The sequence below is a fragment of the Ictidomys tridecemlineatus genome, chromosome 1 (genome assembly GCF_052094955.1).
Source record: "Ictidomys tridecemlineatus isolate mIctTri1 chromosome 1, mIctTri1.hap1, whole genome shotgun sequence".
Classification (NCBI taxonomy): Eukaryota; Metazoa; Chordata; class Mammalia; order Rodentia; family Sciuridae; genus Ictidomys; species Ictidomys tridecemlineatus.
Window position 1 is genome coordinate 44,740,035 of NC_135477.1, and position 27,364 is coordinate 44,767,398.

The 27,364-nt window shown below is 48.7% G+C and overlaps 1 protein-coding gene and 1 long non-coding RNA gene across 4 annotated transcripts in view; both read right to left on the minus strand.

Annotated features, from left to right (window-relative positions):
- Rps24 (ribosomal protein S24) overlaps positions 1-27,364 on the minus strand; it is a 462,172-nt gene that overhangs the window by 357,475 nt on the left and 77,333 nt on the right. The window lies entirely within an intron of this gene.
- LOC110598206 (uncharacterized) lies at positions 20,048-24,539 on the minus strand. Its single transcript, XR_013434873.1, has 4 exons — positions 23,694-24,539; positions 23,503-23,604; positions 22,661-23,134; positions 20,048-22,046 (listed from the first exon to the last, which is right to left on the minus strand). It is a non-coding gene; the product is annotated as an uncharacterized LOC110598206 (long non-coding RNA).

Genomic DNA, 27,364 nt, shown 5'->3' on the forward strand with positions numbered 1-27,364 from the left:
ATGCACGTGTCCTGTAGGAGGGTGTCAGATGCCCGAGGAATTCTTGGAAGGATCCTTCTGAGTGCTGGGTTGAGAACAGTGTGCTTGGGAGCAGGGGAAGAGTATAAGAAAGCAAGCAGAGATGGCTTTGCAGAGAAAGAGGTGATGGTGGCTGGGACTAGGATCCTCACAAAGAGAAAAGAGGAGGTTAATTCAGAACTAAGATGGATCGTGGGAGAGAGAGGTGTTTGGTGGCTGTAGCCTTCGGGTTGGTGGAGTTGCTAGTAGCTTAAAAAAAAAAGACAAGTATGTACCTGGTCCCTCCCCATCCAAAGGCACAGGGAAAATGAGTCTCACTAGAGCCTGTGAGACCTCAGGAGAGTTCTAGAAAGCAGTACCTGATGCCAACTGAATGCTTTCCTTATTTGTCCCCTGTTCAGCCAGACGCTTTCTGGTGATCTGGAGGGGGAATACACCAAAGAAATGTTGCATTCAACGACTACATCAGAAATGAGTGCATTCAACGACTACATCGCCAGGGGGCATGTGGTCCTGGAAGGCCTTGTGGAGGTAGCAGTTCCTCCTCTAGACCAGGAAAAAAACAAGTAGAATCTAAATAGGTGAGGAGCAGAGGGAGGACATGCCCTGACTGGGGACAGTGGGGACAAAGGGGGCAAACACAGAGTAGAGGGACTTCAGAGCCAGCAGCCTGTGGTTCCTCGCCTTCCCGAGACTGGGCAGCCTGTTTGTTGGGCGGCCTTATCTGATCCAGGTGCTGCTGGTGGAGCTCTAGCCTCTCTTTCTTAAACAGCATTATTAAGACATAATTGACATACAATAAACTGCACATAATTAAAGTGTACACGTTAATAAGGTTTGACATATATAGACAACTAGGAAGCCATTGCCACAATTAGGATAATGAACTTATCCATCGTCTACAGAAATCCCGCCCCCACCCTTCCCTACCAGCCACCTGCCCTCATCCCCAGGCAACCACTGATCTGCTCTTCGTGGCTACAGTTTGCATTTTTCTAGAATATCATAGAAATGGAACTATACAGCATTATTCTTTTTTTCCTGATAATAATTATTTTGAGATTCATTCACAATACACACACATAAGCTGATAGTTCATTCCTTTATCAGAAGCATGGCATGATAGGGACACTCCCTGGGTTTCGTATCCAGTGACCTGCTTATGAACATTTGGGTGTTTCCAGCTTCTGATGATTACAACACTGCTATGAACCCTTGTGCACGAGTCCTTGGGTGGATATATGCTTTCTGGACTCTTTATTGATTGATTGATTGATACTGGGGATTGAACCCAGAGGCATTCAACCACTGAGCCATATCTCCAGCCCTATTTTGGATTTTATTTTAGAGACAGTGCTGAGGGCCATTGCCAAGTAGGAATGACGCATCGAAATTTCCTTGCCTTGGAAATTCACTGTGACATTGCATGTGTGTTTGAGAAAGATGACCCTGCTCAAGGACCAGGGTGGATCCAGGTTTAGGGTGTATCCTGCAGGTTTTAGGAAGTATCCCGCTCCTTGGGTTTAGGGCGTTCCCGGTTTAAGACAATCTGGATTTAGGGCAGTTCCAGGTTTAAGATTATTCCTGCTGGGAATAGGATAAAAAGTCTGGTGGAGTAGGTGAATTGGGCGGGCAGAACTTGGATTTCCCCAGAACGTGTGTAGAGGCCGGTGTGAGTTCGGGAATAAAGAATTGCTGTTTGAATCTACAAAGCTGTGAGTGGCTCATGATCTTGTGCCCAGCCAAGACTGCAGCAAGACAGGGTCTCACGGAGTTCCTCAGAACCTCACCATTGCTGAGGCTGGCTTTGAACTGGCGATCCTCCTGCCTCAGCCTCCCGAGCCACTGGGATTACAGGCGTGTGCCATTGCATTTGGCTATTTTCTTTACTCTTGAGCACACAGCCAGCTGTGGACTGGCTAGATCACAGGGTAAGTGCACATTCCACTGCGTCAGAAACTGTCAAACCATTTTCCAAAGTATCACAGCATTTTACTTGATAGCGAATGAGAGTTTCAGATCCCAAGTCCTCCTGGCTGTATGAGCAGTCTTTGTCATCCTAGCCCCTCTGTTGAGATGGATGGTGCTATCTTGTGGTTTTAATTTGCATTTCCCTACTGGCTAATGATGGTAAACATCTTTTGATGTGCTTACTATCCATTTCCACACCATCTTTACTGAAATATCAATTCGAATGTTTTATTTGTTTTCAATTGAATTGTTTTATGATTATTGAAAACTTTCTTTATATATTATGGATACGATTCCTTCATCAGATACATGATTTGCATGCATTTCCTCTCAGTCTATGGTTTTGCCTTTTGAATTCTCTTGACAGTGTCTTTCAAAGAGTAGATGTCTTTTATTTAGATGAAGTTCAATTTATCTGTTTTTTTTCTTTTACGGATTATGTTCTTGGTATCAAGATTTTAAGAACTCTGGCTAAACCAAGATCACAAATATATTCCTCTGTTTTCTTTTAGAGGTTTTACATTGTCGGTTTTATATTTAGGTTTATCGTCAGCTTTGCCCTAACTTGGCCTAATATGGTATAAGTTATGGATCAAAGTTCAACTTTGCATATGGCCACTCAATTGTTCTACCATCACATGTTTAAAAACCATTCTTCTTTCTCCACTGAATTTTCTTTGCACCATCATCAAAAACCACTTGTCTGTGTTTGTACGGGTCTACTGATGGACCCCCAGTTCTGTTTCATTGATCTAATTTCGTTGTCTCCCTTGATGCCAATGCTACACAGTCTTGATTACTGTAGCTTTACAATAAGCTTTTACATCAGGCAGTGTGAGTTCTCCAATTTTGTTCTTGCTCAAAATTGTTTTGGCTATTCCAGGTCCTTTTCATTTCCATATGAATTATAGAATGGGCTTGCCAATTTCCACAATTTCCGCACTGCTGCATACCCTCTCTTTCTACTTGGAGCATTTGATAAGGAAACAAATGAAAAAAAAAAAAATCCGAGCTGGGATGGATACCATGGTTCCCAACAAAGCAGACACCCAGGAAGAATGAACTGAGCGGAAAGAGTGATCTCTCCATCTCCAAGAAGGAACGAGAATGGCTTTGTCCCTCAAATAAATCACCATGGGGTCGACAGTGATGGACACAGGAGCCCTCAGCACAGCTGTCCCCTTCCTCTGGACCCCTGGGCACTACCTCTCGTTCCCCTAGTAGAGCACACTCTGCTCTGCCCTTGCCAGGCTGTTTGAGGTGGTTCTTGCCCCAGGGATCTCTCAGACCTGGATCTAGACCCTCCCCATGTGGTTAACTGCAGGGTGCAGAACAGACAAAGCTCAGACCTCGGTGGACACTGTGGGGGAAAGAGAAAAGGAAAAGGAAGAGGTGTGTGCAATGGGAAACCCATTGGGCACTGGCTTAGCTACATTAAAGTCTTATTAGGTGGAGAGTCTGGAAATAATAACAGCTTCCACAGAGAACATGCCCTGCTAAGCTTTGCTATGTGTCAATTTTCTCATTCAGTCTTCAAAGCATCCACTGTGGGAGGAGTATCATTATACCCATTTTCCAGATGGATGGAGGCCTGTAGCCCGAGTCACAGTTAGAAATGGCAGCACTGGCTCTGTTTCCAAAACTTTCAGCTTAAACCTTGGGGTGATTCTGTCTCTACAGATAGTAAATGGAAACACCCCACAAATGTGTGCAGGTGGGTTATTAACATGATTTAATGAGCCACTCTGATGAGCCAGGCTTGTACCCGGGACCATCTGACATCACCATATGTGACACCGCACCCAGGGAAGATGGCTGCGTCGCCTCCAGCCAGTGCGGGAAGCCACACCCTGGCCAGAAAGAGGAAGCCTTAGGTGATGGGTTTGAAAACAGAAAGAAAAGACCTGGGAGTGCCAGTTCTTTGGGAAGAGGACCATCTGGCAAGATCACAACCCCTGGAAGCTTCTGGCACTGGCCTAAGCACAAAGGAGGATCTCTCAGTACTGCGGGAGAGGCCAAAGGTGGCATAACTCTGGGCTCCGCTGGATCAGGACAGACTCGTTCTCAGCAGCTCCATCTCAGGTGGCATCTGCGTGGCCACCCACCCCTCCTGGCTTACATTTCCCCTGCTCAGAAGCCTCTCATAGGGAGAGTTCCAGCAAAGGTCCCAAGTCAAACTCTCCTTGTCCCAAGTCCCATTCCAGAACGGATCCAGGAGACCCTATAGGGCCAGGCCTGAGTTCCATGTTGCCGACTGGGAAGCAGAGGACCGAAGCCAGCCAGGGCCAACCCCATGGCCAGAAAGCAGGAGAGGAAGGAGCCCCAGAGAAAGGCAGACCTCACTGCCAGAGATGGTCAGCTCACCAGGCCAGACCACAGGTGTCCGCTCAGCTCTTATACCTGGAGAGCCAGGGCCCACCTACTCATCCACAGGCACACTTGATAAGATGGTGTTTGCCTTGTCGGACACTCTTCCTAGTATTGATTCCACAAACTCAGAGACATGAGCCAATTTCAAACTGCTGGATCCTCCTTCTCTGTTCTCTACCAGCCAGTGAATTCCCAGGTCTGGCGCCTACAACCTTCAGAAGGCACAGGTTTCTTTTTGCTTTAAGAGTGATCTTATTTCAGATTTACACATTCTTGTATTGCATACACACACACACATTTTCTTTCCCATAATCAGGGCATATAATTTGATATGTCCCACTAGGTACCACTAGGGACCATGGAAGGGAATGTTTGTGTCTCTAAGCACCCAGGCTGTATGGTCACTCTGCCTATTGTCCTCTACCTGGGCAGCATGCAGACACACCATGTAATAATGCATGGATCAGCAAACTCCTTACCCTCTCCCCAAATGCCCTTGTACAATTACCCCTTTACCCAAACCCCAACGGGCCTGGGGGACTTTCCCCAACACCATTGTTGTTCCAATTAACTAGACAATTTGACCTAGGACAGGTGAGGCCGAGTTGATTACCATGACATTCATAATGAGTGACCAGCCCCCAAACTCCCGGGTCTTCCCAGCCGCCAGGGTAAAGGAACAGAAATGGAGGGAGGCAGACCCTTCCCTCCCCAGGAGAACTGAGTGTGGGAGATGCTTCCCTTGCACCAGCAGCAGCAGCAGCAGCAGCAGCAGCAAAAAGACCAAGTTCGAAGGTAACTGGACGAGGAGTTTCCAGCACGGCTGTTCCGTGAGCAAACTGCTTCATGAATACCCAACGGGATTTGTCCATATGGACAGCAGAAGGGATCCTGCTGTTCTTTTGCTAATAAAAACTGTTGTGATTACATTTCCAATCCTCTTGGAACAGGGCCTCCGTGGGGCCGCAGCATGGCGTGCCGAGAAGGCGTCTTCCAGGCTGCAGGAGGCACCCCCTCCCTGCCACGGAGGGGTGCGAAGATCCACACCCACTGGGCCCAGAAGGGGGTCCTCAGGAGCGTCTGGGGCTGGGAGGTGTGTGGGTGCATCTGTGACTATGTAGCCTCACACACGGGAAAATCTTAATTAAGGGAATGCCTTCCATAAATGGTTCCGGTTACTGGTTTTTCCTGGGTAATTAGAGGTTAATCTGCAGTTGCCTTTGTATTCCAACCTCCCCGTTGAAGAGCACCAGGTTCTCTTCACCCCTACCCTCAGGCCTGGGTGCCAGCCACTGTCTGTGTTAGGAATAGCCTCCCCCAAAGACTGTCAGAATCTTCACGTCCTTCCTGTTCTGCGTCACCTCAACTGCTCCCTCCTCTCCGAGGTGATCGGCACTCCCAGCCGTCTGGGGGACATTCATGCAAAATGTTTACCACAGAGTGCGGCTTTTGTCTTATCTCCCCTAGGAAGCTCCAGCCTCCTCAAGGCCACTATCGGTGCCTTGTTCTTGTAGCCCCCAGTGTCTGAGATATAGTAGGTCAACCATATGGCAGCTGAGTATTAAATGAATGAATGAATGAATGAATGAATGAATGAATGAATGAGTGAATCGATGCAACCTAAGGTTCTTTGTTTTTGTTTTCGTGGTACCAGGGATTGAACTCAGGGGCACTTAATCAGTGAGCCACATCCCCAGCCCTTTTTATATATATATTTTTGAGACAGGGTCTCACTGAGTTGCTTAGAGCCTCTCTGAGTTGCTGAGGCTGGATTTGAATTCATGATCCACCTGTCTCAGCCTCCTGAGTGGCTAGAATTGCACACGTGCGCCATCGCACCCAGCAAAGACCTCAGGATTTAGATGCCTGGGATCGATGAAGATTCAAGACCTCCAGAAGACTAAAAAATGTTATCGTTTTACAAAATAAATTCCTGCTTTTCCTTAGTCATCCTCGTAAAAAGATTAAAGAGCTCAATTAACTGAAAGTCTGTGTTGATCAAGAAAGAGCCCTCTGTAAACCCAGACAGTGGTATGCACATAGCCGAAGGCGCACCAAACACACATACACACTGAAGAACAAACGCACCTGGCATCACTATTTTTTTTAATCTCCAACACATAAAAATTCTAGTTTGTAGAATGTAGCAGAGAGGAAGTGATTGATTCCCCTTAAAAAAGCTCTTGTTTCACCTAAGGATTCACTCCCAGCCCCTTGCGGAGCAGGCTCTCCCACCACATCTAAGTGTTTGCTTATTGACATCACCTGCTTCTTGGCTTCAAGGGCAGAGAAGCCTCCATTGACTGTGTGCCTTGAACTTCACACAAGGATAATCAGAATTGATGACGCATCACTGTGGGGTTGAGTAAAGCCAGTGGGCAAACGGAATTCTCCTTACAAAAAAAAATATCCATGTGCACATTGTTGAAACAAAGCGTTCATAGTTTTGATGTAGATTGTCCCCCAAAGGCTCATGTGTTGAAGACTTGTTCCCCAGCTGGCAGTGCTATTGGGAGGTGTTGAAACCTAAGGGGTTAAGCCTAATTGGGCAAGTACCCTTGAAGTAATCTTGTCTCTAGTCTTTTCCACATGCTCCCACCCCGGCTCTCCCTCAACTTCCTGGCCACCATGAGGCCAGCAGCTTTTCTCCACCACACCCTCTCGCCACAGGCCCAGACTCATAGGGTCAAGCCACCATGGACTGAAACCTCTAAAACCATGAGCCAAAATAAATCTTTCACCCATTTCAGTTGTGTGTCTCAGGTATTTTGTCACAGTAATGGAAAGCTGACTAACACAAAAAGGTTATAAAGAATAGCTAGCTAGCTATGCCTCTAAACCAGCCAGGTGACCTTAAGCATATTACTTAAACACTCTTGCCTCTGTTACCCCAAATGTTGAGGCAAGAAGGTTGGTAACGAAACTGAGGTCTAGTGTGGAAATGTATCCCTAGAATAAAACGAGAATGGAACTTGAACCAGAAGACTGGCCTGAGTTTATGAAACATCAGTACCTTCCCACATCATTACCACCAACTTTCTCAGGCATTAGTGTTCACTTTGCTGTGGGGGGAAAAAAAATCTGTGGTCTAATTTACAAAAGCTTATTTCTTGGCCACAGAGCCACCTTGAGCTTTAGGAGAAGTCTGCTCCACACAGTCACTCAGGAACCTTGGCAGACAGAGATGACCCCACCCAAAACTTCCAGCCTGTTCCATGACTGACACAGGGAAAGAGAAGCTATTGGGTTGCTCACCAGCTCTCCCACGCTACATCCTAGAAAGGGTCACATCACTTCCACTCAGGACACACTGAGGCCAGGTTCTGGGGGTACAGATGGGGCCTCAAGCTGGTTCTGAGAACAGCCTAGGTTGCCACTGTCTGCCACACCCCAGGACACAAAACCAACCAGGGAGTAAGCATTCCCACTCCACCTTCTACAGAATCAAATAAGTCACTCCCCCATTAACCAGAGTAAAGCCAGACTCTCTTCCATAAGATTGTCTCCAGAAGAAAGCCATCCTCAGTGCCCACAACCACAGGGCCAGTGTGGCTAGCCCGTCCCATAAGGCACATGAAGCCTTTCCCTGCAGCAAAAAAAAAAAAAAAAAGTGAGTTGGTGCCACCTTAGAACTAAGTCAACAACCCCAGGTGTGGTAGCACACGCCTGTAATCCCAGAGGCTCAGGAGGCTGAGACAGGAGGATCCTGAGGCCAAAGCCAGCCTCAGCAATGGCGAGGAACTAATCAACTCAGTGAGACCCTCTCTCTAAATAAAATACAAAAGAGGGCTGGGGATGTGGCTCAGTGGCCAAATGCCCCTAGGTTCAATCCTCCGTACCAAAAAAAAAAAGAAGAACTAAAAGAACTAAGTCAGTGCAGTCATTCCCAGGCTCCAGAGTCGTCCTACGTTGCCATGAGATGAAAGGACGAGTCTGCAGCTGTGTGGGAACCTGGGCGTTTATTACTACTAGGCTCACCAAGTCATCTAGCTATAAAGGGTCACCATGTCCAGACCCCTGCCTCAGGTCCCTGCTCTGCCTGCCACCCAGGAGGATCTGTGCCTCCCAGCACACACTGAATGCCCCACCCCAGATGGCAGCCTCCTGGAGCAGATCCTCTGCCGGGCCACCAACACCCTCCCTGCTGCCCAGCCCCCATCCTCTCCTCTTCTTATGGTTCTGCTGGCAAAGAGGAGAGAGAACCAACTTCTCCCTCAAGAAAGCAAAGCAGTTCCCCTTCAATAGCCGAAGAACAGCTTTGACCATGAAGGGAAGACATGGGATACTTCCACCCTCCTCAGATGCTGCCAGGTGGGTCACACACCAACTCTGATGGAGCAGGGAATGAATGACAGAATGCCACATGGTGGGTGTGTGAGGAATCTCCACTCGCTCGTCCTTTGCGATATCAGCTGGTGTCCACATCAACCCATCTGTGGTCCTGCCAAGAGAGCCAGGCAAGATTGCTGAGGCAAGAATAAGAATGTCCTCTGCTAATTTTTTACCATTCTAGGATTATTCCCACTTTTACAGATGAGGAAGCTGAGGCCTCAAGCTGATTATGAGAATGGCGTAGGCCATCCAGCTAACAGATGGCAGAGCCGGGCTGTGAGCTCAAAAGTGTCCTATGTCAAACACTGCGAGCTCTGGAAACCGTCCAGGTACAGAATTTGGTTGGAATTGAATTCAGTCAGGACTTCTTCAGTGCCTACTATGTGCCTGTGCAGTCCACACCAGAGGATGTGGGGGGAGCTGGAGGCGCTGGGTCACAACCCCCCCCCCAAAGAAGCAGGTGATACGTGCAGAGGAGGCTCCGGGTGACTACTGGAAATACGCTAAGCCACACCCCACCCTGTCACATTCTGCATTGCATTGTACAATGACCCAGTTCATTTTCATCTGGAGGAACCAGACGGGCTTCCCAAAGATGGTGGCATCTGAGTCAACTGCAGGACCTCAGAAGAGAAGTGGAATTGCTGCAGGAAGACAGCAGGTTGTTAGACCAGGAGTCATGAGATGGCGCAACGGGCAGGATGGTGACAGCTTAACCTGGCACTCACGTGGTGCCTTCTGCAAGTCCCTGTGCTTCTTGGTGCTTCAGTTTTCTCATCCAGAACATGGGGATGTGACAACACTGCCACACCCCAGACCCATCTGGAGTTCGTCACAGGCGATGGCTGGAAACGCACTGGATGAACAAGACACTGAACAAATGTGGCTCACCATGGTTGCTATGGCTACACGTGGGGCACCAAAGGGAACCACACTCCCTGCTGCGAGCATCACGATGTGACAGAAGCCACTATTGCTACAAAGCAGGCAGGCTGTACCCCTCCTGCATCCTTGCAGTGGAGGGTGTGACCCGCAGATAAAAACACAGTGTAGGCAAAGTGATGGCTCCCTCCACACACCACGAGGACCAGAATCCAGAGACACATGGAGGATAGAAGGACGCAGCTGTGCCTCCTAAATATAGACTGACTTCGGTTCCCCATGGAGTCGGGGAGCCTGAGCCATCTTCCAGGAGAGGTTCTAAAAATAGAGCTGCCGACAGGCCTCTCCCTCATCTTCCTCCCGGGGCCCATGGGCTGAGAGTCTGCACCTGGGGGTGGGCAGGAGAGAGTGGAAATGAGGCACTGAACCATGAGCTGACTTCTGAGGACACTTGGATCTCTCTGTCCTGTCTAAATTGGCAAGCTAGTGAACAAATTCAAGGTCACTGACTTCAAACAGTTACAGAGCATCTGGATTTGGCTAAGTGATGGTAAGACATCTCCATTCCTCTAAAGCATCCATTATTCCCACTTTGTAGATGAGAACTTTGAGGCTGCTCAATATGGTAACCAATATGCTTACCCATATAGGGTCAAACAAACAGTAAATAGTGGATCCAGGGTGTCACTGTAACCCTCTGGACTGGATCCATTAGTTCTTACATCACAGAACCTAACTCCATCCTCTGCCCACGCATCCCATGCTCTTCACTGCCTCCATCAGTGGCCACTCTTTGACTGCTTCATCCCAATCCCACCAGAGTCCCAGGGGCCACCCTGGCTTTCTCAATCAGGCATGAAAGCTGTATGGACTGTAAGCTCCCTGAGGGAAGGGATCGTCTCTGCTCTACTCTGTACCATCCCCTCCAGCCCTAGTGGGGTGTCAGGATAGGAAAAGCTCTCAATATTGGTTGAACAAAATATCCTCTCTTCATCTCGAGTGCCAGATCCAAGTCTTGCCAGTGCTACCTGCAGAATGAATCCACAACACCTTCTAGAATGGTTGACGTCCAGAAGATGGACCACCCTCAGTGCTGATGAGGATATAGGGAATTGAAACTCTGATACACGCTAGTGGGGTGGCGAAGTGCTACAGTCACTCTGGAAAAGGATGTGACGGTTGCTCATCAAGTTCCTCGTGCACCTGCCCTGGCATCCAGCCAGTCCACAGCCAGCCGTTTACCTAAAAGAAAAGACCGTCTTGTTCTTAGCAGCTTTACTTGTAATCACCCAAAGCTGGAAACAACCCAAATGTCTGTGAGCACATGACGGGGTACCCAAACTGTAGCGTGTCCGTGCGATGGACTGCTGCTCAGAGGAATGAACCGTTGCCATAGGCAGCCACGTGAATGACTCCCAAGGGAATGATGCTGAGTGAAGGAAGTGGGCAAGGGCTCACTGCCAGGACCATCCACACAGAATTCAAGAAAGCGTGAATTCGCCAAAAGTAACAGAAAAGAGATGAGTGGCTGCCTGGGACCAAGAGGGGCATGGAGGAGACAAGGTAGAGTGAGAATGAGCAGTTGGGAGGGTTACAAAGGGGCACAAGGAAAGCTTTGGAGATGATGAAAATATTCATTATCTTGATTATTGTGGTGATGTCATAGATATATATGTAGGTTGAAACTTATTGAATCGTGCTCTTCATGTGTAGCTTCAATTAGACTTCAACAAAGCATATATATATATATATGCAAACCCTGACCATTTCCACCACCTCTCCTGCTAACCAGCTGGTCCAAGGCCAAGCACCACGAGAATGCTAATTCTGTGCACCCCAGCCTTGCTGAAACTTTGCTGTTCGCTGTTGGAGAATGTGCCATCCTCTGTGCCATCCCTGAGACCAAGGCTCCCTGCTCACCATGTCCACCCACCCTCCAGCTGTGGTGCCCACTGGCTGATAACAATTCACAGCTGCCCCTTCTCCAGAGAATTGCTCTTGACCGACAAGGATCACTCTTCCAGGGAGGTCACCCTTCCCTCCTAGGACACCCACAGCTGCTGCCTACCTGATAGAAGGGCACAAAAGTCCAGCCCTGGGCTTCAGGGGAAGATTTGGCAGTGTGATTGGTGCTCTCGAGCACACCACCAGGGATTAGGCCACTCCTAGACTCTGACTTGCTCAGCCCCATCCTCTCTGCTATCCGAATTGACTTCCTTCCCTGCCAGTTTTCTTCAAAGAGCTCTCCCTCGATAGATCCCTGAACTGTTTCTCAGATGTAGCAGTCCCAACCTAAGACTCTTGGTACCTGGGTGGTCCTCAGAAGCAAATGGAAGAGTGGGATTCTGAGGAGGGTCCCTCGGGAGCCTGGAGGGAGGTAGAGACTGCATCTCCAGAGCATCCCCGAGCCGTGCAGTTGCTAAGACTTTCTCCTGTGGTGGCAGGATGGGCGACAGGTCAACAAAGATGCACAGGTTTGGGCAGTATCTGAGAGATATGGAGAAACGAGCAAGAACAAGGACTATCAGACTGGGTGGCTGTTACTGGACGATGGAAGCTTTGAAAAGAGAAAATGACCAGCTTGGAACAATCGTCAGTATAAAGCAACTGTGAGAGGAAAAGAGCACCTTCAATGGCATTGGAAGAGACCCTCATCTCCTTCAGTTTAACAGCCACAGGACATGATCATACAAGTAGTAGGACTTTAGAGAAAGTTGCCTTCTCAGCCCTGGCAATTTTCATATGGCAGGTCGAGGTCCTGAAAGGAGGAAATGAAACCCTGAATTTTGGAACAGAAATATCTAAACATAAATGATGGGACTCCTTGAATCCCCAATCCCACTGAAGCCCCTGGGACAGGTAAAAATGTTTGAGCTTGTCTCCGTGGAGGTCTCAATGAGGCAGGTACCTTAGTGCACAGTGCTGGCCCTTTTTAGGATGTGCCCCACCTCCCTCCCTGGCACCAGAGCCGGAGTAGGCCCAGAATGAAGCATGGTTTCACAGGGCAAGTATCCAACCTGCTAACAGAAGAGAGGGGTTATACAGAAGGGGTAAAAGCAGGCTAACTCGAACCAGCATATACCAGGAGGGCAAATATGGAAGGCGATGGTGAAGGTGCTGGATCCAGGGGAAAGCAGAATAGAAAGCTGGATAAGGAAAAGTGTGCTGATGCAGGGGAACTCCTCCTGTCACAGGATCTGACACGACAGGAGGTGACGGTATTGCTGGGGTGGCTCCTGGAAGGTGCTGCCACAGTGTGGGGGAGGGGTCGGACTCCTATATGACTACTTAAGATCCCGTGGTCCAAAACCAGATTTATTTGCTTTCTGGCCCTTTACAGAAAATGTTTTCTGATCTCTGATATGTAAGAGTGGTTAATAAGAACGTGATGCACCAAGAAGTCAATCAGAGTATTGCTTAATATTTAGAAGAAAGAGAGACAAAGACTCAATTGCAAACCTATCATAATCCCAAAAGCCTTAGATAAGCCAACCCACAGATTCATATGGAAATGCCAGGGTGTCTTAGCTCATTTTCTGTTGCTATAAATTCCCTGAGACTAGGTAATTTATAAATAAGCTTATTCAGCTCACAATTCTGGAGGCTTGGAAGTTCAAGAGCATTCAGCTTCTGGGAGAGAGTGCCATACTGCATCATAATAACATGGCAAAAGAGCAGACGAGCCCACAAAAGGAAACAAGGGATAGCCTAATACTATGATAGCCTGCTCTCGAGGTAATTAACCCAATCCTGTGAGCAAGGCATTAATCCCTCTTAATGACCTAATCACCTCTTGAAGACCCCCCCTCCCCATGCCAACACAATAGCAATCAAATATCAACGAGTTTCAGAGGGCACAAATCATATTCGAGTCACAGCAGTAGGGTACCAAGCAGTCGAGACAATGGTAAAAAGAACAAAATGATATTAACTCGAGAAGAGCTGATATAGGTGTGTGAAAATCCCAAGGAAGTTGTGGGACTCACGCTTCCCAATTTCAAAACTTACTACAAAGCTACAGTGATCAAAAGAGCATTGTGATATCATAAACAGAGACCAATGGAAGAGACCTGAGAGTCCAAAAAGTAAAGTCATCTATCCACGGCCAATCGATTTTTCAATATGAATGCCAAGACCATTAAATGAGGAAAGAATAGTCTCTTCCACAAATACTGGAACAACGGGATAAACACATGTCAGGGATGAAATTGGACCCCTCCCCCAATTAATATATAAAAATTAACTCAGATCAACAACTGAAATAGAAGGGCTAAAACCATAAACTCCAATGAGAAAACATGGGGTCAGTCTTCGTGAGCTTCACTTGGGCAATGGGTTCTTAGATGTAACACCAAATGCCGCGCAACAGAAGGAAAAAAATATAGAAAAGTTACACTTGAACAATGTGCAAACGGCTCCTTCAGATTACTCAAAGGAGCTGGAAACCATGACTTTCATGTGAAGTCCTCTAATTCGCAACTCCCAGCAACTAATTCAACCTATTAAAAAGTACTGTGAGGGCCCCATCCAACCTAGGAGCCAATGGTTTTCCAACTCAGCAGCCAAGGATTCAAGCATCAGAGGATAGTCGGATAAAAGGCCTCACAGGCCCTTCACGCCCAATATTCTGCCTTTCTGTGATTCCCAAGCGTGAACTCCGGTGTGACCCCCATCGTTACAGAAAGGCTTTCTCTTCCCCTTCCCACGAAGATACGTTCCACCCTGTAACTTTGTCCACGTAGCTGGAGACATCCTCCAGGCCTAACCCGGGGAGGGCTATCCTACCTCTCCCAGGGCCCAGCAAAAGCTTTCTTGGGGTGGCAGGGGAGCATTACAGGCCAGAGAAAGATTCCTAAACCTTGTCATTGTCACCATTCCCGGGGCCTCTTGAAGAACTCCCATCCTCCCTCATCTCTTCTGTCCCTCACCAGGGCAAGGCAGGTAGAGCTAACAACCTCCAAGCTGAGGCTTAGAAAAGTTCAACGGCTTGACCAAGGTAGTACCACAGTGTGGCCAGGGCCAGAACTAAGCTTCCTAAGAGTGCATCAAGGGCTCCCGTCATGCCGCCACACAATCCAGGACGGGGCTGGGACAGCTGCATTCAGCCCTGCAGCCCAGCGAAACCCAGCCAGTCTCACGGGCCATGTGTGCCTGGGAGCCAAGAATGACTCTAGCTGCCCTCTTGCCTCCCACAGAGTCCTTTGGGGACCCTCTCTGCTAAAACTGTAGCCCTGGATTTCTGGATTTCTGCTACCGAGCGGTCCATCTGCTTACTGAAATGCCGGGCACCTAAATGGCCAAGGAGGACTTTGTAACCACTGTCTGCCGCTGTTGCTAAGAAACGGGCCTTTAAATTCAATTTACAAAGAAGATGGAGCGAGCGGGCGAGAGTGGGGAGGGGATGCTGGAACATCTGGTTATCTCCCTGGCTGTCTCCGGTGACTATGGCAATACGACAATAATGCATTCCAAGATGAATGCAGGCCCTGGTCCAGCCGTCTCTAACTTTCCTCGGGGCTGATATTTCAGACCAGGGGTGGGTGGGATGGAGGGGAGGAGGAGGAGGAGTCAATTTGGAGGGTTGAAAACATTCCGGCCCCTCTCTCCCTGCAGTGGAGGGCTCAGACCCAAGAGAGTGAGCATAGGGTCCCGATGTTTCATGCCACCGTCCGCCATCAGAATAAGCCATCCCATGTATTTGTGAGATCCTCTTCAACTTCCTTGGGATTTTCACACACCTATATCAGCTCTTCCCGAGTCAATATCATTTTGTGCAGATCCCGAATGAGGAGGACAAAGAGCTGGGTGGTTGAGAGTGCACCTGTGTCAGGAGGGCATGTGAGGACCCCCTCCACCCACCGTGGGCTCAGCTACTTGCTTCCGTTGTTGGGCCTCAGAAAACGCCATTGTCCGCAGCAAGGTAGGATTGAATTCTGAGTCCCACAGTGGGACCTGAGCAAGATTGAGAAGCCCTGTCCTCATGCTGCAATTGAATATCTGTGTCCCCCCAAACATACATACAATGAATGCAACCTTGTTGCCTAATATAATGGTGTTTGGAGATGGGGCCTCTGGTAGGTGCTTAGGTCAGAAGGTGGAGCCTTCAAGGTAGGATGGATGCCCGGTTTTTTGTTTTGTTTGTTTTCTTGCTTTTTTTGTTGTTTTTTTGTTTGTTTGTTTGTTTGTTTGTTTTTGGTACCAGATATTGAACCCAGGAGTGATTAACCACTGAGCCACATCCCCAGCCCCTTTTTATTTTTATTTTAAGACAAGGTCTCACCAAGTTGCTCAGAGCCTTGCTAAGTTACTAAGGCTGGCTTCTAACTTGAGATCCTCCTGCCTCAGGCTCCCAAGCCACTGGGATTACAGGGATGCACCACTGCCCCCAGTTGGATGCCCTCTTTAAGAGGAGGCTGGAGAGAAATTGCTTCCACCCTCTCTCTGTCACTGCCAGGTATGGGCACAGTAATAATGGCCATCTTAGAACCAGGAAGAGGAGGCCCGCATCAGAACCACCCCTACTATGCTGGCATCCCAATCTCAGACTTCTAACCTCCAGAACTCCAAGAAATAAGGTCTGTCATTTAAGCCATCAAATCTGTGTTATACTGTTACAACAGCCTTAATTGACCAAGACTTCCTCAGTCACACTTCTTTAACACTTTAATGTATTGAAGGAATCTCTAAGAGCTGGTATCTTGGCTTAATTACCCCCCCCCAAAAAAAACAAAGCTATGATCCAAAGATTTGAGTACAAGTAGCCTATCTGGAAGGTGATCCCAGAAAATTTTGGTGGGGAAAAGGAGGATAGAAACCAAGAAGAGAAAGTAGCCATAAAAAAAAAATTATCAACCAGGCATGGTGGTAACCTGCCTGTAATCCCAGGAGTTCCAGAGGCTGAAGCAGGAGGATCTCAAATTCAAAGCCAGTCTCAGCAACATAGGAAGGACCTAAGCAACTTAATGAGACCTGTCTCTAAATTAAAAATATTTAAAAATAAAAAGGCTGGGAATGTAGCTCAGCACCCCTGGGTTCAATCCCTGGTACAAAAAAAAAAAAAAAGAATTATCAGCCAGGAGTGGCACACATCTCTATCCCAGCAACTCAGGATACTGAGGCAGGATAATGCACATTAAAAACCAGCCTCCGCACCTTAGCAAGACCCTGTCTCAAAAAATAAAAAGGGCCAGGGATGTAGCTCAGTGGCAAAGTCCCCTTAGGTTCCATCCTTAGTCTCATAAAAAAAAAGAAAATGGTTATCAAGAAAGTTGTCTCTGTGGGCAACTCGAGCTTACTCCCGCAGTGGGCAATGGTGGGAATATAAGCCATAGATTTATTCCAGCCTTGGAGGGAGAAAGTTGTATACACCTGCACCTTCTAGTCATTGGTGGAGGCTGCCCTTGTAGAGGTGGGAAGGAGTGTTGTTAAGCTTCCAGCACCACCAAGCATCTGCAGAAAACACTCCAACAGAGGCAGCTGAAAATCGAGCCCAGCCACAAGCATTGTAAGGCCCACAAGGCACCGGCGGGCCCCTCACAGCTTCAGCTGTAGGCCAGGGTTGCAGTTTACAGGGCTTGTTTGATCCTGAAACTCTTTGAAGGAAAACCGCTCCTAGGACTCATGTTCCACTGAAGAGTCCACAGAAACATGGATCTAGGAGCTCTCCCAGGGCTGCACAACTCTAGAGGTCTGAAGCCAGAACCTTGTAATGAGAAGTAACCGAGAGTCACTTTTGCTTACCACCTCCCAAAAGCTGGACAGATGGATCCTCACAGACAGAAGCTGGCCTCTGATCTGCTCCCAATTCATCAATCAGAACATACTGCTGCATTTTTGACACCCTATATCCAATCCCAGTCTGGGCCATTCTGCCTGATCTCATACCTACACAGTAACTTTCCACTAAGGCAGGCATTTAATATCGCTCCTCCCCGGGCCCAACATCTCCTCCTGGGTTCACCAAGGTTGGTTGAAAATGGAAATGAACTCCAAGTGATTCCTGTGCTCACCCCTCTTCTCCCAGTGTTCCATTGCACCTGCTGCTGTATTTCTGAAAATTAAATAATAATAATAATCCAAAGAGAGGTAGATAAGAGTCTAGGTGCCTGGGATCAAATCACCGCTCCACGCCTCAATACCTGTGTGACCTCCATAACCTCTCCTTGTCTCTGGTTTCTACAAAATAGGAATGATAATGATACTTTTCTTGTAGGGTTATTAGACTTGCTAATTTTTATTAGGATGCAATGCACAGTACCTGGGAACAGGAAATTCTCAGCCACGTTGTCATCAGTCACAACAATAATATAGCAGCTAATGTTTATTGCGCTCCCATCACATGCCAGGACAAGTCTAAGCACTACAAGGTACTAAGTCATTTAATCCCAGCTCTCTACCTACCTGCCTACCTGTGCTATTATCATCATTCTACGGATGTGAAAAGGAGGTTCAGAGTAGTCACATAGCTGTCCCAGAGTCACTGTATGGGTAAACAACCAGGAGAAACCTCTCAATTATCCAGGAATGGTTACCTAGGCTGGCCTCCCAGGCAGGGAGAAACAAGGTTTAGTGCTGCTCAGAAACCTGTGCCAGCCAGTCCTCATTCCACCCACATCCAAGAAATCATGGTTCTCCTTGGGCCCCAAGATAAATATTTGATCCAACTTGGAGAAAGACACTGCCTCTGTTACCTCTGCCTATCAAAGCCTGACCCACACCCGAAGGCTCATTTCTTCCAGGAAGCCTCTCACAATCCTCCCACACCCACTTACAAAGATGTTGTATGGAGTGGCTCTAGAGTGACCCCCAAAGGCTCATGTGTTGAAGGTTTGATCCCTAATGCAGCCATGATCAGAGGTGGGGCTTTTGGGTCTGTTTATCCCCATGAGCAGCTATGGCTGCTCCATGGAGGCAGAGGCATTGCCTTAAACCCCAGGCCATATGCCTAGATCAGGAAGTCTCTGCCACAGGACTCAATAAAGAGCCAAGAATCCTAACACTAAGAGAAGCCTGGGAAATCCTCAAGTACCTCCCCAAAACCCTCCCTGCATTTACAGAGGCAAAAAGCAAGATGCAGAAAGAGGTAACAATCTGTTCAAATCACCTGGCAGGTAATTAAGGAACCAGACATAAACCTAGTATTTCTGACCATCAGACCAGTGCTCTCACTTTGAGGCCTCCCATGACTGTCTCTAGCATGATTTACAATATTAAAATAATAGACAGCATTTCTTGCAAAGGGCTCACACACACCACCTTCCCACACTACCACTATTAGGACCCCGAGTCTCCCCTCCTCTCTCGGGCCTGCTCGCTCCTTCTGTCCTCTCTGTGACTTCTCTGCTAACCAGCCTAGAGTCTGCAGGTTTATTTTCCACTGGTGAGATGATGAGATGTCAGCTATCCGTCTCCACTCTCTCTACTCCAAATGAGAGGGCCGAGATTAATGAAGCATCTTGTCTCAATCACAAGGCCATTTCAGGTTGTGCTTTTTAAGCCCAGTGAGTCGTGCAGATGAATTAATACCGTTTGACCTTTTTATTTTCCATGAGATTTGTGGTGCTCTTCCCACCCCCACCCCACCCCCTAGTGAGGAGGAGACTTGCTCCCTGCCACTTCCCTGATAGCAGACCCAGCAGGAGGGGCCATCTCTCAACACTGTGTGATCCCTCCAGGGAGTTAACTGGTGAGGGGGAAGAAGGCGGATGTAACTTCCACGGTCTCCCCAAATTCAGCCCATCTGTACCTCAATAAGTCACAAAAGACTCTCCTCCCTCCACCAGCGGACACAGCCTGGAGGTAGGGGAGTGACAGCCGGAAGCAGGTGAGCCCACACATTGCCCATCCCATGTCCAGGTGTGCAGTGGAGGCCCGGGGCTTAGTTTGGAGCCAGGCCAGGACAGTATTCATCTAACAGCAAGCTAACAGCTAAGTGTGACCCAAGTCCCTTTACGTCATCAGAATGCCACAAGGGCACAACTGGAGACAGAGCATGTGTTCTTCCCAAGAGATGGGAAGTATTGAGGAGAGAGAGAGAGAGAGAGCAGAGAGGGGAGGCGCAAGGAACATACTGGAAGAATAGAACCTAAGTAGTAGAAATAGGGAGAAGAAAGAAGGGAGAAAAGAAGAAAATAAAACACAGAGGGAGGGAGAGAGGGGAAGGAGGGAAGGGAGGGAGGGAAAGAGGAAGAAAAGAAGTGTTTTGGCAACATCAATCACTCCTTCCTTATAAATGTTCAGTGAAGACACCTATACACACAAATGCCTTGAGAAGACTGTGTGTGTGTGTGTGTGTGTGTGTGTGTGTGTGTGTGTGTGTGTGTGTGTGGAGAGTAACAGGAAAAGGGCTGAATTCTACATCTGTCTCCCATATCTGTAGACAGAAAAAGCTCATGCGAGACCCCTCCGCCATCACTGAACTAATTCAGCAGGCCCTCGGGACCAGAGACAACCAGGAGCCACTCAGGAATTTTTAAAACTCTTTTAGAGTCACATTTGCTTTTAATAAATGCATTCAAAGTCCAAGGAGCACTAGGTTCAAAGAAATCATATCCAGATCTTAACAGGCAGAGTGATCAAGGTGACATCTAAGTTACATGTCTAAGAATGAAGTCATCCTCTCCACCCCCAGCACCCACCATGTCCCCAGCATTTAGGTGATTAAATGCCACCTCCAGACAACAAGACCAAAATCTGTAGCCGACATTGACCCTAGGCTCACACTTACTGAGACCAATGCTATTGGATGCTGCAATAATCCAAAGAGAGGTAGATAAGAGTCTAGGTGTCCATGGGAGGTGTCTCCCAAAAGCTCGGGTGCGAGGCAATGCAAGAAGGTTCAGAGGTAAAATGACTGGTTATGAGAGCCTTAACCTAATCAGTGCATTTGTCCCCTATAGGGATTAACCAGTGGTCACTGTAGGCAGGTAGGGTGTGACTAGAGGAGGTGGGTCCCTGGGGGTGTGTGACTTTGGGGTTTATATTTTTACCTTGTTAAATAGTGTGCTCTCTCGCTCTCTCTCTCTCTCTCTCTCTCTCTCTCTCTCTCTCTCTCTCTCTCTCTCTCTCTCTCTCTCACACACACACACACACACACACACATGTCCTGAGCTGCTTTCCTCCATCACACTGTCCTACCTTGATGTCCTGCCTTAACTCAGCCCCTAAGCAACAGATCCAGCCATCCATGGACTAAGACCTCTAAATTTTTCCTCCTCAAATTGCTCTTATCAAGTCTTCTGAAAAAGCTGACTAAAGCAGAGATTTCCCAGGATCCGTTCCCTTCTATTAGAGCAACTCTCCACTTCTCAGCTAACAGATCCCTGGTTTGCTTTTGGCAGTGTGCCCAGCCAGCGGAAATAAACTGAAATTGTTCTGAACCAATCTTAACACCTCATTCCTCACATTCCCTGCCTCCCTTGCAGCGAGGAAAAGCCATGCAATCCAGACCTGGCCAACGAGGCCTAGGAAGACTATGGGGATAATTCTGACCATTTAGTTGGTTATTCTGATTCAAAAAAAAAAAAACTAATGGAATTGGCTTTGCCTTCCTATTATTTCTCTCTTGGATGTAGATGAGATGACCAGAGTCCCAGCAGCTCTCTTGTGACAACAATCAAAAACAGGACTCTGTAGTTGAACCACTGCCTGCCACCTTCTGTGCTCAGATGTATTAGTACATGAGAAAATGAGCACTATGTGTGTGAGCCACCCACAGTCTCAAGGTTTCTGTGTCTTCTACTTGAACGCATCCTAGGTGACCCACTCCCCTGTTCACACATCCAAATGTACACCAAGTTCTAGCGACTCGACCTTCCAGACATGCCTCCCTCTGAGCACCTGATCTCCACCTCTGCTCAGCCCAGAACTTCACACAGACACCAGAAGAGACTTTCTAAACTGCAGATCTGTGTAAAGTCCGGCAGTGGCTCCCATTGCTTTGTGCAAAGGTTGAGTTCAAGGTTCTTAACGTGGTCATCAGTGTTCTGTATGACACGAGCCACCTGCCTTCTTCAGGCCTCATCTGCCATTATCCCCTCTCCGTAGCTCACATTCTCACACACACACACACACACACACACACACACACACACACACCAGTTACACATACCAAGCACCCATGCCAGCTACATCAAATCACTCCCCATGAGGCTCTGTGCCTTGGCACGCATCGTTCACTCCATGAGACGCCCTCCCCAAATCTTGCTCTTGGGAAAATCAAAAGGGACTTTATGGAGTAGGGGCCATCTGAGCCCTAGGAATGAGAATTGTCCACCATGACCGTCTCTCTCCCCTGGGCTCTGAGAGCAAAGCTGCTCTTGTCGTCCGTGAAGCATTAGCTACGTCGGTGTCTGCGTCCGCGTCTCCTCTCCAGGATGCGAGTTCAGACGGGAAGCCTCCTGCCTCTGCCGTCTCTCTGTCTTGGTCCTCGGCATGTGCTCAGACCACAACCATTGGCCTCTATCTCATTCCCACTGGAACAGAAATGTATTCCACCAGAGAATATTACGGCTTGAATCTTGAACGTCCCCCAAGGGCCCATAGGTTAAAGACTTCATCAACCAGCTTGTGGCACTATTGGGAGGCCATGGGAACTTTTAGGAGGTGGGGCCTAGTGGAAGGAAATTAAGTCATTGGGGACATGTCCTTGGAGGTTATCTTAGGACCTCACCCTGCTCTGTCTCTCTCTGTTTTCTTCCCAGCTACCATGAGGTGAACAGACCTCCTCTCCACCCCATGGCTCCCGCCATGATGTACTGTGCCAACATAGGCTCAGAGCAGCAGGGCCAACATTTCCTCTTTTTAAGTTGTTTATCTTGGGTATTTTGTCACAGCAATGGAAACCTAACATACGAGGGGAGAGGCCACACACAAGATGGTAGTCATCAGGTCATGTTTGAGGAGAAAAACGGCAGAAGATGAACCTGTGGGAGGAGGATGGATGGCTGAAGTCTTTGGGTTCCAGGTCTCTTATTTCCTGAGTGAAACTTGCCTCTTCACTTTTCACATGCAGCCCTGACATCTGTGAACAGACCTGCACTATCTCACATGCAGCTACACACACCCACCCACACACACACACACACACCTGCTAATAACACTGGTGGTGGTGGTGGTGGTGACAATGTGACCACACTGACACACAGATCTACGCTGGTTTCCAAGCTGAGGATCATAACATCTGTGCCCGGTGCTACATGTCCCAAAAGGAAGCTCGTGCTTGAGTTTTTGTTTTAATCGCTCAGCAAACACCGTGTCTCCCTCAGGCCAGGACCTGTGCTAGGTGGTGGGGTGACCAGAAGGACCCAAGGAGTCTCCTCCGGCCTCAAGGAGAGAAAGCAGGCATTTCCAATAGGAAACACATGAGGTGACTTTAGCCCAGAAGACAAGGGAGGAGCACAGAGAAGGAAAGGAGGGGGTGGCGTTAGCTGATCCAGGAGCGAGGGGATGTGGACGGAGGAGGGACCAGAGGAACCATCCCACAGAGGACGCGGCGTGAGTGATGACCCGTCTCGCTTTCTGCTTCACTTGGTGCTGCTGCTATAACTCGTCGATGCGTTTTCTGCTTTGAAAAAAAAAAAAAAAAGAAAGAAAATGGCATTTAAAGCCTGGAGCCAGTTAGGAAGATTATAGTGATGGATGAGCCACCAAAAGGGGGTGCAGGGGAGGTGAAGGTTTGTGGCCTGGATGGCCCCGTAGAGGGATTTGGACCATGTTCAACATAAAGCCATCAAAGGTCTCAGGGCCTGGTGACAACTGCCTCCACTCCGGGCACAGGGAGCCAAGGACAGAGGCAGGGACTTGGCTGTATCTTTGAGGCTGTGAAGACAGCCACCTGTTTCCCAGACAGCTTCTTGCTCCCGCCCATTGTTCCCAAGGCTCCTAATGAAGCACCCACGCTCCCTCACGCAGAGGAAACACATCGCTCACATGAAATCACTCCTCCTTCGTTTTTCTCCCTTTGCCAATAAGCGGGGGGGCGGGAAGTGCCTTTGGTCTCTGCACACGGTTGTGTGTTCACACGTGTTCATTCTGGAGAGGACAAAGGCCCTGGGGTTTCTCCACCAAGGCAGAGGCTCAGCACTGGCTGGGTTGAAGGACAGAGCTGGCCTGACACCCACCTGGTCCTGGGCACTCAGCAAGCTTCACAGCCCCCAAGTGTGCGTGGATCCAGCCGGGTCAGCAAGCTCCCTCCACGGTGGCATCCAGGGGGGAACCAAGATGAGACAACCCCGACCAGCAGGAGGCAAAACCCGTTCCCAAAAGAAACAGAACCAGCCTTCGCAGCGCCAGGGGCTTCTCGTCACCCAAACACCCAGGCTGAGAGTCTGTCTTATTTGGTGCTGCTTTTATAATGCGTCAATAAATATTTTCTGTTTTAAAAACTGCTTTGGCTTCCTTGCAGGAACATGTACTCTCCTTACATCAACATATCTAGAGCTTTATGACCAAAGTTTGTAACAAGCTGATAGAAATCCAAAGGGAAATAGATCCTGAAAGATGCAAAAACATGACACTCCCCCCACCCAGGAAAAAATAACCCACCACCGCACATGCGCAGCTCCCAGGCCAGGCCTGTTCTCCAGAGCCCCAGAAGCTTCCTTGCCCTTGGCAGCCAGGCTGGGGAGCCCCCCCCCCACTCTGCCCCAAATCCCCACCATCTGGCATTTTTGTCTGCAAAGCACAGGCCCTGCTACCCTGGGCTGCCTGCCCACCCTGTGGATAGAACCCAGACGCTGGAGAGGGCTGCCCAGGCTCTGCCTCCTGACATGGTAACAAGACACACACACACATGTGCGCATGCATGCACATGAGCGACACACACACACATACACACACACAAACAGAACAATACTAGGAACCCTGCTGCCTCCCAGCTCTGTCACCGTGGGTGCAAGCCAGCCCTCCATCTTCTGCCAGCTCTTTCCTAACCCCACCTTCCCCACTCATCCACCAAGGGGAGCAAATGGGAGGGAGGGAGAAAAGGGGGGAGAAAGGGAGGGAGGGAGGGAGAGAGGGAGGAAGCAGCCGCAGGGGCGCCAGCAGGACTGCAGGGAGGAAGCAGAGCCCTAGGGAGGGTGAGCAGGCAGGTGGCAGAGGGGCCTTCATTTGCTGGACCATCTGTCAGGAGCCAAGGGAAAGCCCCCAGCTCCACAGCCCAGGCCCTCCCCATGCGTGTGCGCATGCACACACACACACAAAAAAAACACAAACACACATATACAACCATACACACACAGGTGCTTACGCTAACACAGCACTCATTCATTATGTAGCCGAAACATATGCACACTGAAACATACTCCTATAACCCCACAAGCATACATACACACCCACCCAGCCCCCACACAGACCCAGGCACAAGCACACATACAAAGGCACACACACTTGCACACAAATGCACACACATATTCACATCACACACATATTCACATCACACACAATCCCACACACGTGGATACACTCTACACATATTCTCTCTCACACACATCCACACACACGTACCAATACTAAGTGCCCACACATGGCCACTGAAATAATCACACACATTCACACATGTATGTATACAATCACCCACCAGGATCTATGGGGTCTGCTCTAGGAACCCCTCCCGGGGATACCTAAACCCACAGATGCCCAAGTGCTCCCTATGAAATGGCTTAGCCTTTGTGTATAACCCACGCAACTTCTCCTGTGTACTTTTAAATCTCCCTAGATGGCTTATATACCTAATTCAATGCCAATGTTGTGTAAATAATCATTATGTGACATTCTTTAGGGAATAATGACAAGAAAAAGAAGTGGTGGTGCCTCTTCAGGACACATGCGATTTTTTTCAAATGTTTTACATCTGAGATTGGCTGAATCTAGGGATCCAAAACTCCTGGATACAGTCGGACAACCATATAACCTCAACCTCCCCCTCCCTCCCTCCCTCTCTCTCTCTCTCTCTCTCTCTCTCTCTCTCTCTCTCTCTCTCACACACACACACACACACACACACACACATACCACAGAGGGCCAGTCCATTGGCCACCTTTCCTTCCTCTTAAAGAAGAACCCTATTGGAACTGGAGATGTAGCTTAGTGGAAGGGTGCTTGCCCAGCATGCCCAAGGCACTGGATTCAAACCCCAGCATGAGGGGCGGGGTGGGGGTATGGGTGATATGATATCACATGATTCCCAGTACCCTGGGTGGGGTGCCCCAAGGGCCCTCAACAATACATCTGCAAGAGCCAGGACAGCTGCTGCCATCTCCCTGCCAACCCAACAGGAACCCATGTCCAGCCTCTCCGGCCTGCACCACCTGGACATCCTCCACTGCCCAGAAGGAAGAGGTCTGGTCTGGCAGCTCTCCACCAATGACTGACCCGGAGCCCTGCCACGGAGCTTCTAACCTCACTCATCCCAGGTGGGGCCTCCGGGTTGAGGCTTTCTTAAGTTCTCCAGGCTTCCTGGTATAAATCCCCATTCCCAGACTCATAACCTAGGGAACTACTGAATCTTTCTAGCCTTACCTTATAGCCTATTTTATAGGATGGTTCTAAGGATTGAATCAAATAATCCATCTAAAATGCATAATGCCAGGCCCCTAGAAGAGCATGAATGTTAGGCGGGGTCACCATTGCTGACGTCATCCTGCCACAGTGTGTCCCTGAACACATCGTTTAACAAGGAAAGGCCCTTAATTTGTGCAACTCAAACACTATGTGGCCAGACTCATTCTGTGCCCTCGCCCTTGCAGGAGCAATGGTGCCCCGGTTCTATCACCAGCCAGAAGTCAGTTGGGGGCAGGGGAACATTAGGTGGAACCCGCTTCTGATTTTTATTTTCTTCTTCATTTCTTTTTCCAGAGTAAATAACAACAGAGACGCTGCCCTCGCATGCCCAAGCTTGTAGGTCAGGAGTGGGCCACTGCCACCCAATTTCATCATCACTCCAGCCTGCCTGGGGTGTCCAGTCACCATTTTCATTAAAAGAAAACAGAGAAAGCTTAAGAGATTTACACAGAGTCCTAAGGCTAGCCAGCAGGGGTGCCTCTGGCTCCACCTCCAGAGCTCTTCCCTGCCACCATGGTGTCAGCTTTCAAGACCTCTGCCTCAGTCCTCTGTGCCTCTTCTATCCTCTGTACCCTATGCACCACCCAGTCCCTCCATGACATGCCAGCCTGTCATTCTTCTCAGGGGTGCAGAGGCTTCTCAGGGGTGCAGAGGCTCAGTGGCAAATAGTCTAACATCAGAGTGACTGGTAAGTGATCACAGTCCTGTTCTGGGGGTACTAAAATGGAAGGAGGGGGGAAAGGCACCCACAGCAGTAGATGACTTTGGCTTGGCTGTTTTGCTGAAACAGGACCTAGGAAGGGACAGTGTCTCCTGCAACCTCCTTGGCCTCAGGCACCATTAGGTAGGACACTGTTTCGGGCACGATGGTAAGATGCACTCGTTCATTGCACCTTGCGTGGAATCACAGCCATGCCACACCTGGCTATGTGATCTTCATTTCTTAGCTTCTTTGGGCTTAGATGGGACCATACCCTTCTCATCAGGAAATTGTGGGGTGTGATGTGAGAATGCCTGAATGTGATCACCTGGTGCCTGACGCATGCTAAGAGCTCAGTGAGCTGATTTTAGCCTTGTTAACTATTACCCATATTTCAAATTTTATTTTAAAACCACAGTGCAGCCCAGGAGGGTGGCACATACCTGTATTCCAAGGTACTTGGGAAGATGAGAAAGGAAGGTGGAAAGTTCAAGTTTAGCCTCACCAACTTATAGAGATGTGATCAAAAGT